This window comes from Quercus suber, unplaced genomic scaffold (genome assembly GCF_002906115.3).
Source record: "Quercus suber isolate HL8 unplaced genomic scaffold, Cork oak 2.0 scaffold_483, whole genome shotgun sequence".
Lineage (NCBI taxonomy): Eukaryota > Viridiplantae > Streptophyta > Magnoliopsida > Fagales > Fagaceae > Quercus > Quercus suber.
In genome coordinates this window covers 586,489-595,489 of record NW_027069933.1, presented here as the reverse complement: position 1 = coordinate 595,489, position 9,001 = coordinate 586,489, and the positions used below count along the sequence as shown (strand labels likewise).

Genomic DNA, 9,001 nt, shown 5'->3' with positions numbered 1-9,001 from the left:
GACACAAAGGGAATACAACAGCTGTCCATGTGTTTAAAATGAGTCAAATACATAATTACCATGTGCCAAATGGAGTGGCAGCCATATATTGGCTGATCAAACAACTATAAAGAAGCAGAAATATGAATAAAATGAAGTTAGACTCGCAATTCGATAACTGTCAAAAATCAGTAAAAGAATTTCAAGATATCAAGACAGGTGTCCCAAAGAATCAAGATGTGTGCAACACGTGATTTATATCAACCACCAACAACCATCAAAGTCTCAAGTATAAATAAGGCTCGCAACATTGATATCCTTCTTAATGTGCGCGACACGTGATATTTATCAACCACCAACAACCATCAAAGTCTCAAGTATAAATAAGGCTCGCATTTTAGGGGGATCAAATCATCAAACATTGATATCCTTCTTGTTTATTCTTATAATTTCTCTTTTAGATTTTAATTAGCCTGTAAATACAACTTTCTTTCCAATATTTAATCTTTTATGCAAGTAGTTTGTCTTATTGAATTTATTTTCTTATAGTGTAGATCTTATCTATTCAACAATGGATTTGTTTGATTCAAAGTCTGCACTTATTCATAGTTAAAGTTGACGAGGTTAAAGTAACTTAGCCTCGAAAAGTTTAATTCCACATACTACAACCGTTGAATTTACTCTTTACTTGTATAACTTGCTAAAGCACTCTTCATTGAGGTATTTTTGGCCCCAGAGCCCTTAAACATGAAATTAGATAGCATTCTCAAGATTGACCAAGAAGTAGCCTCGAAGCTAACTTAGATATATATATATATATATATAAATAGAATTTCAACCTATGATGTGCTCTTTATCATCACACCTCAGGTATAATAATATTCCCAAACTTCTATAAATAATAATAATAATAATATTCCAAAATTAAACTTGGTGACATTAACAGGAACTAGCGACAATAAAATTGTGAGTTCACCAATTTTTTTATTTTAAATGACAAAAAAAAAGCATTATGATTCAACTATCCTAATCCAGTAATATTCCCATCATAATTTTTATTATAAAAAAATTTAAAAAAAATAAAAGAAAACCATTTTACTCATCGTTGAGTATGAATAATAGATAATATTCTAATTATATAACCTGCTTACATAACACAAGAAACAAAAGCAATTGGACAGTGACAATGAAAGAGAATGGTATCACTACATTGAAAAGCAAAACATCTATCATATATCCAAACCTAAAACAAACATTAAAAGAGTATGTATTTTTAAAACCCATAATTATTTACAAGAAATGGTTCAATAAAACTAAAGTCAATCAATGATATGATTTTAAGAAAAAACTGGGCAACCATCAACAGCAATCCCCTTTGCAGTTGGGCAAGAAGCTAAGGGGCAACCTTCCCCATTGTTTCCCCACCATTGAATTTGCTTGGCACCCAAGGCAAGGAACAACAAAACAGTCATGAAAGCAGTTCCAGCATCAAGACCACCAGAGAGGACATAATTGTAACGCTTCCACATGTCTGGTTTGTATTTGAACACCACATATCCAGAGAGAAACCCAACAATGATCCAACTGGTGAAGCTTACCGCGCTAGCTGGGGGCATCATTGATGTGGCACCCAACAGCACTGGCATGTGAATCAATCGGATCCAATTTTGCTTTGGGAATGCCTTGTGTGCAAGCCAAACTAAGAGAGGTGCAATTGCTCCACCAAGAAAGAACCAATTGATATTTCCATATTCGCCAAGGTCTCCAAAGATTCTACGAGGTCCAACAAGTCCCCAAATGACGGATGCATCAAAGAAGACATGGTCCATTGGACAAGTCCAGGGGCTATCCTTAGGCAACATGGAGGTGTCGCAGAGGTGAGGAATGGTTTCCATCAGCCACCATGCAGTTCCTGTGTATACTATTACTGCTAAGATTGTCCCTACTACCTAAAAATGCCACCAAATTTAGTTATGGAATATTGTTATTACTCCTACAATGTACTCATATATATATATTAATGAATTTGCGAAACTAAGAAAACAAAACTGACCTGTGCCATAAACATTGATCTTGGTGGAATTTTCATGTAGTGGCCAAGCTTAAAGTCTGCCAAAAAGTTTAGACCTTGATTCATGCTGATGTATCCGTACACCTTGAAGCACATGTTAGCAACGGGGCGCTCTGGATACATGTACCCAATAACGTATTCTGTTATAATGTTCAAACCCGGTGTCTGTTTTACCAGAGATTAAAATTTAGTAGATTTTTTTTTTTTAATTAAAAAAAAAAAAGCTAAAATCGTCAGTAAAGTTTAATATATCTACCTGGTTTGTGGTGGCACTGATAATACCAATTGGGAGAGTGAAGAAAACGGCAATGGCACAAGCTAGAAGTACACCCCACCAAGGCAATTGAAGTGACTCGTTGTAATACTCGCATGCAAACATTATAAGACCAATGTTAACGACAAGGATGACAAGAAACCACCACATGGGAACTTTTTTATACTTCTTCATAAGCTTGGTATGTATATCAATTTTTGTTTTCCCTCCAAAGGCGCTTTTGCTTTGCTTCCATAGATCTCTGTATGTGAGAAGTGAAAATGAACTTAGCTTCCAGAAAACTCTTACCAGAGCTTATATTGCCAAAAACTGGCATTTTGCACCAAATAGAATTTATTTTACAGAGACTACTGATATCAAGAGGAATTTAAAGAAGGGAAATCCAGTGAGTTGAAAATAGCAAAACATCTGTAGTAGAAGGATGGTTAACAAAAGTTGGAACAACAATTAATTTACCATTAACGCAAACTTGCTGCAGTCAATATTTAAGAAGAAAAAAAAAGATCAGAGAGAACAAGCAGAAATGAACCCTTTTTTCCTTGGTTAAAGAAGCATAAGAAATTTAAGAATGAAAAAGATGTGTATTCTGTTGCTATTAGCCAGAACCCAATTGATGGACAAGAACAGACTTAGGAGCAATCCAGCAAACCCAAGAGAAAGATGTTATTATGACGAAAAAATAGACTGGAAAGACACAGTAAGCAAAGCTACAGATCAAGACTATGAGAAAGAATTGGGTACGTGTCACGCCGCCTTTAGGCCTTTTTTCCTTATCATGTAGAGCCCTGTAATGGTGATATTACATCCATCAAGATACAGCAATTTTATGAAATGATGTACCTATTTATTGATTATGATTACCAAATATCACAAAAGTACAGTTACTGAACAATGCGACCTGAACAAGGTTAGATGGCCACCACATTTCCCCTGGCTCTACCAGATATTTTCGGAAAAGCCTGCCCAACCGAACCCTAAAACCTACAGTTTAAACAAGAGGGCTACAACATTAGACTTAAAATAATGAAGGATTTGAAATTTTCAAATTAACATTTTAATAGCCATTATCACAATAAAATCAAATTTACATAAATAACATTTTTATTTTGACATTTGCGTATAGATATCTGGAAAGTGAGTTGATAGCAAAAAACTTATGGACAGATATGCAACTTAAATCCAGGAACAAAATTCTTCATCCCAAAGGATCCCATGTTTATTTAACCTTTTCATCATACTGAGTAGCCTACAATTACCCTCAAAATCAGCGAATAGCTAAGTATTCATGATAGAGAGTTTCCAAGATTCTCTTCCTGACAAATTATTGAGTGCCAAATTATCATTATTGTTCCAGATCTATTCTTTAAATTTTCAAATTAGGCTGGAAGCATGTGCTAAAATTCCCACTTTAATTCTAATGTCCCAGAAAGCATAAACATTACAACAGTCAAATATTCCACAACCAGCATGTAAATCATCAAATAACCATTAAAAACTCTTCCTTTAACTCTTTGAAATTAAAAAACAAAAACAGAAAAACAAAATCAAATTTAGAAATAAAGGAATAAAACCTGTGTTGTTAACATAACAATGAAGGCTGGAAGAAATGTGAGGCTCCTCTTGTAATAGAGCCTAACTGCTGACAATATATGAGTAGCATAAACTGAGCCAGCACCCGAGTTTGCAAAGATTGTGATCAAAACATGTTCCTTCATGTTAAAAGGCCCTGGATTCATTGTAAACTCAAACCGTGTACCCTTAAAGAAAACATCTTTTGGCAACACCTTGGCCATGAAGTGTCCAATGGGTACCACAGCAATCTGGGCAGATATTGAACTCACTGACAATGGCATTTTTCTATACCAAAAGAACTGGTTCACAAAAGACAGTATGACACNACCCGAGTTTGCAAAGATTGTGATCAAAACATGTTCCTTCATGTTAAAAGGCCCTGGATTCATTGTAAACTCAAACCGTGTACCCTTAAAGAAAACATCTTTTGGCAACACCTTGGCCATGAAGTGTCCAATGGGTACCACAGCAATCTGGGCAGATATTGAACTCACTGACAATGGCATTTTTCTATACCAAAAGAACTGGTTCACAAAAGACAGTATGACACATGCAGCAACACCCAGAACCCACATCCTGAATGTCACTGCTGGCATAGTAGGATCATCAGTTTTGGGCACTGTTAAGTCCACTTGTTTTATGAGACACTCTTCCTTGACCTCCAAGGAATATTCATCCTCGATCCCATCAAACACCTCACCCATGATTATATGGAGCAAAACTTCTGTGCATGTGTGATTACTGGTTTTTAGAGTAAACAGCACAAATAACTGAGAAGAATGTGAGGTATCAAATAGCAATGGACTTGTGCATGTAGACCTAGAGTCAATATATAAGGAGAGATTCATAAGAGCATCTCAAGGAGTATCTCCAGCAGCCTTTTTAAATTTTTGTCTAAATAATTTTTGTACTATTTGGACAATCAACAGTAACATTTATCTTTATTTACTTATTTTTTCAAATACACGTTCTAATAAAGTCTCTTCCTTTTTTTCATCTCATTTAAATATTATTTTTTCATTCATTCTTTATTCATTTTTTAATCTTCATTTATTCTTACTCTATTCATTTCCAACAACTATATTTCAATAATAACTCCTTCAAATTTTTCAATAATCATATTTCTCAAATATGGTAATATTTCTTAAAGTATTTTTAATTATTCATTAACTTATAATTAATTATATTAAATAAAAAAAACTTACCATACTTTTCATTGAAAAAAAGTCCACCACACAGATTAGGCCAATTCTTTTTATTTCTTATTATTCATTAAATTATAATTAATTTCCTTGAAAAAAACTTAACATACATATTATTATTAAAAACAATACCACCCCTTCCCAAAGCCTTTCGCATCGATCTGGAAGTCTTGGAGCTCTGGTTTCGTCAAGTTGTCCTAGTTCCGACGGTAGATTGAGAAGGTTTTCATAGATGTGGAGGTGTGTGCTGATGGTTCAGATTTTTAGCTTTTTGTGTTTTGATTGAGAAGAGGAGGAGAGAGATCTTTGCCTTCAAAAATTTTTCTGGGGAAAAAAAATCCTTTGATTCTGATCTCAAAAGAGAATGCATGCATTACAAAAATTAGAAAGATTTTGAATTTTTGTTTTCTCATTTTCTCAATTTGTGAGTAAAATTGTCTTTGGCTTTTCTTTCTTCACAAGGCTCTGAGACTGAGAGAGAGCTGCCTTGTTCCCTGATGAGAAGTGAGAGAGTGAAGAAACAAAGAGGAGAAAAAAGAAAGGGAAAGGGAAAGGGATAAGAGAGAAAGAATCATTCTTTTATTAAGCAGGATATTTTTTTTTAATAGGGAAAAATGGTTTGGAGAAAAAAGAAAGGGAAAGGGAAAGGGATAAGAGAGAAAGAATCATTCTTTTATTCAGCCGGATATTTTTTTTTAATCGGGAAAAATGGTTTGGTTTGGAGTTGTTACATAGCTCTCCAGGTCATTGAGGTCAAGGCCAAGAGAGTTACTATAGCCGCTCTAAAAAAAATTTTGAAAATAGAGAGGCTGATGGAGATTTTTTATTTTTTTATTTTTTGGTGTTTGCTTTTCAAAATTAGTTTTAGAGAGCCTATTGAAGATGCTCTAATGTGGCGTTTGGTACGGAGAAATTCACATTACTCCTGGCATCCAGATTCTTAGGAATATAATTCCTATGAATCACATTCCTAAGAATGTAGCTATTCCTATGTTTGGTTTGTTCTCAGGAATCTTAAATGAATTATTTATTTTTACCTTTCTATCCTTAGATTTGAATGTGAACTATCAAGTCATTTAAAAAAAATGGTTAAAATTGTCAATTTATAAAAAATACAACTTCCTTTAAGCCTGGGAATCTGGATTCCCACATGTTTTAAAGAGAATCCACATTCCTACTGAGAGGGGTTTAAGGGGGGAATCCGGATTCCCTTGGCATCTGATTCTCTAGCATGATTTGCAACCAAACATGGAAATCTTTAAACATTCCTAGGAATCCTAAAACATTACCCTGTACCAAACGCCACATAAAAGCCTTCCNTACCTTATGTGGCGTAGCCCAGTGAATTTCAAAAAGAATAAACAAAACACCAAAGAGCACAACTCAAAAGCTATGGGGCAATGAAGCAGAAGATGATCCACCGACTCCCCACATCTCTTATACATATAACACCAATTAAGGACAATAATACACCTTTTGCGAAGGTTATCTGTTATAAGAATCTTACCTAAAGAAGCATACCAAGAATAGAAAGCAACCCTTGGAGGAATCTTTGATTGCCATACCATTCTCCAAGGGAAGCAAATAAGAGTAGGAGGGTAGAAAGAAAGATTAAATCCTCTAACCTCAAAACCTCCACTCCTTGCTAGCTTCCAACAAAACTTGTCAGGGCCAACCCCCTACAAAGTCGAAGAGTAAACAATGTCCATAAACTGATCAAAAGATTCTTGTTCCCAATCTTGCGGTGCACGACAGAATTGAACAGCCCAATGTATCCTCCCACCAAACAAACACATAATCTCTACCACTTAATAACAATTTTTTTTTTTCTCTCTTTATTCAATACTTTCCACAATTTTTTCCCTTTTTCTTTCCACCCTCTTGAAGAGCACTCTATCTTTTTTTTTTTTATCTTTTTATCTTTTTTAATATTAATAAAGGCCAAAGTTTTGTCTCAAACTTTCAATTTTTTAAGTGAACGGTAGAAATTTTATTGAGCAAACTATAACGGGTTGGATTTTCCCCAAGTCCCAGCCATATCTGTTTAGGAGTACAAAAGGCTTATTATGCTAATCAGTTGCCTCCTTGTATGTCTGTCTTTTCTTCTGTGTGTCATTGGATTATATGAAACTTCTCCCATAGACTTTGGGATGCGACCTGCCCTTTATGATTACTGATTACATATGCTATAATCATTGAAGCTAAATTAAAATTTAGACCTTTTTTTTTTTTGGATTCTTTAGTAAAACTTTTTAGAAACTCTTATAGATATACGGTAATTAAGTTTGGTAGGAAAATAGAGCAACTCTAAATCTAAAATGCTTGATTTGCAAACAAAGCCAACCTAACAAATTTCTGGTGTACCATGCAATTGTTTCTTTGCTGAAACCCCCACTTTGGCTATGGCAAGGTGCTCTTTTGTGGATGAGTATATGTTTTGCAGGTTCTTGAAAATGGCGGTGTGCCTTTTAATCAATTGGAAAGCAATGAATAAGGAGAGAGAAAAAAAATATAGTTTCATTAAGGTAATCAGAGGAAAAGTAATGTCATTTAATGATATTTTTCAACCGTTAGATCTTTTAGAAATTTACTGTGTAAAAAATGTGTAACTCTTATATATGTGTGTGTTTGTGTGTGTGTGGAACTAACATTGTAATATTTATTCTATGTAATTAGAAAGATAACTAATAGAATGAATATGTTTATTTTGTTATATTAATTATTTTAAGCATAATGAAATTTTAATATTATTTTTCTAAGATTTATATGAGAAACAATTGATTTTTTTTATGTGATGAACAATTGATTTTAAATATGGTATTCTTACTAAAATTTTAGTTGTCTTTGCAACTATTGAAACAATGTCCAACGAAAAGGGAAAAAAAAAAATAACTTTACTAACACAAAATCCAGAATGTAAAAAAAATAATTTGAAGGATATTTACATTTTTGTAAGCATGAACATGCCTATTTATATGACCCAATATATCATGCAATTTTCAATTGAAAAACACAAACACACACACACACACACACACACACACACATATACATATACTATGATCAAATCACTACACTATTCTTAGTGTCTTTCTATTTTGTCTATAAAATAACTAAAGATTACCTTTTTTTACAAAGAAATTTATTGAAATTTTTTTATATACATCGATAGTTGAGTGTGAGGGATCTGAATTTTGAATGTTTCTATTAGAAATTAAGATGTCAACCAGTTAAACTAAATCTTATTGAAATATTGGTGAAAACTAATAATGAGTTGCACCGCACATCGTGCGGGAACTCAGCTAGTTAGTTATAATGCTGCATCAGTCAATGAGTTAGATTGTTATTTGAGTTCTGAATCTTTTTGGAGAAGTTGTAATAGTGAGTTAGATTGCTATTTGAGTTCTGAATCTTTTTGGAGAAGTTGTAATAGTGTGTTGAATAATTGTTGACAAGCTATGTCAAACAAGAAACTTTCCAAGAATCCTGTGATCAATATCTATCAAATTTGCCTCCAAAATCGCTCATTCGATTCAAATTAGTCTCCAAAGATTGGCCCAATCTCATTGGAAATTTTGATTTTGTTTCAAAGAACCTACTCCATGAATCTATTGTTAACAACAATGTCCAATCCCAAGATGCCAACCCTTGCTTCATCCTCATCAAAACCCAGGAGTGCATTGATTCCCCAAAGCAGCTATATTCATTCCACTCTTTCAAAATGCTCAAATGTTCTTATTAGACTTCTCTCCATCTACCCCTGCGAACATCACCATTTTTCTCTCTAAAGACCTGTCCATATCAAAAGCTCGACATAGTGGCTTGTTGTTGAAGTCTTATTTGTCTTTATGATTTTTCTGAAAAAAGGGAGATATATGTTTGGAACCCTCTAAAGCTGTTGGC

The 9,001-nt window shown here is 33.9% G+C and overlaps 1 pseudogene; it reads right to left on the bottom strand.

Annotated features, from left to right (window-relative positions):
* Positions 1-1,166: 1,166 nt before the first annotated feature.
* LOC136063073 (oligopeptide transporter 6-like) lies at positions 1,167-4,723 on the bottom strand (annotated as a pseudogene).
* Between the last annotated feature and the right edge of the window lie 4,278 nt (positions 4,724-9,001).